The 1775-nt window shown below is 38.1% G+C and overlaps 1 pseudogene; it reads right to left on the reverse strand.

The window, feature by feature from the left end:
* Positions 1–281: 281 nt before the first annotated feature.
* On the reverse strand, positions 282–1196 carry LOC124959411 (olfactory receptor 4C46-like; annotated as a pseudogene).
* Between the last annotated feature and the right edge of the window lie 579 nt (positions 1197–1775).

Below are 1775 nucleotides of genomic sequence, written 5' to 3' on the forward strand. Positions count from 1 at the left end.
TTGATATCATTACTTTTTATTAGAAGGAAAATTTCTAAATCCATATAAATAGACAAAGACAGAAAAAATGACCAGTTGGGTGGAAATTTGCAATATGAGTAGATTATTCAGGCTTCGGTTTTCTCCATTGTTTGAACCTATTCCTACTTCTTTCAATGCAGATTTTGAGAATAACAGTCTTTTCTCATGCTCTTCCAAACATATTTTGCTGAGATATTACAAAATGTTCATTCATCCTTTCCTCTTTTGAATCAATGTTGGAATTTAAGCACATTCATTTATCAAATAATTTTCCTGCTAAACAATTTTCTAATGGCAGTTTTCATCTGAGCATTTCTCAAAGTGTAGATCACAGGATTTAACATGAGATTTATCATGGTATAGAATACAGCAACTGCTTTATCAATAGATAAATTTACTGGAGGTCTCGTGTACACAAATATGCAGGGAACAAAGAACAGGCAACCTCTGTGTTGTGGGAGACACAGGTGGACAGGGCCTTGCACCTGCACTCCAGGCTATGGGTCTTCAGGGAGTGCAAGATGACCACATAGGAGACAAGCAGGAGGAGAAAGTTTAACAGGCAGATGAACCCACTGTTGGGAGCAACAAAGAGCCCCAGAATGTGGGTGTCAGTGAAGGCCAGATTGAGCAAAGGGCTCAGGTCACACATAAGTGATAGATGACATTAGGGCCACAGAAGGGTAGTGGGAAGATGAGGAGGAGCTGGATGGTTGCATGGAGAAAGCCTCTCATCCAGGACACTCCCACTAGCAGCATGCACACTCTCCAGTTCATGATGGTTGCATAGTGCAAGGGTTTGCAGATGGCCACATATCGGTCATAGGCCATCACTGTAAGCAGGATGACCTCTACACCTCCAAAGAAATGTTCCCCAAAACTTGGGCCATACATGCATTGAAAATGATGGTCTTCTTTTCCTGAAGTGAATCTCTAATCAGTTTAGGATTATTGACAGAGGCATAGCAGGCATCAATAAAGGAGAGATAGGCCAGGAAAAAATACATGGGAGATCCCAACAATGAGCTGGCAGTGATGGTTATCAAGATGAGCAAATTTCCTACCACAGAGATGATGTAGATGAACAAAAACACAGCAAATACAATCTTCTGCATCTTTGGGTTTTCTGTAAGTCCCAGAAGAACAAACTCTGTCACATTGTTTGTAGACTCCATGTACTTCATGTCGAGACTTATTACATTACCTGAAAAAGTTGATAGAACCTAGGATTTATTCAAATTTTCCATCCTAATAAATATTAAATACCCAGAAACCCCTGACTTGTGAAATATTATGACATTTGTTTATTTTTGTGGTTGCATTTCTTTATTTTTGAGATGTAACAAAGGGTTCTGAATTCTTGAAGATTACTTAAATGGCAACATGAATGAATATTATAAAAATAGTATATAGAGAAGGAATCTGTAAACTGACTGATAGGTTTCTGAGTACACTTACATATCTGGGATAACTTTGAGTCTGAATCGAAATAATGGACTTTATGCCAGTAACAGCTTGGACCAAAATAAAGGCAAAAGATGAATGTACTAAATATCCATATATAGGCAAAAAAAATTAATATTTATTATTAAGAAATGGAGAATGACAAAAGAAAACTGGCAATGAGTGAAAGGATACTAAGGAATTTGAATAAGGGGAATATTTGCTCATATAGGGCTTCATGTGTCCTGGATGAAGCTGAGGAAATTCAGTAGAGTGGAAGCCAGAGGCAGGAGCTCCAGGTATCAGAGTAT

The sequence above is a fragment of the Sciurus carolinensis genome, chromosome 11, assembly GCF_902686445.1.
Source record: "Sciurus carolinensis chromosome 11, mSciCar1.2, whole genome shotgun sequence".
NCBI lineage: Eukaryota > Metazoa > Chordata > Mammalia > Rodentia > Sciuridae > Sciurus > Sciurus carolinensis.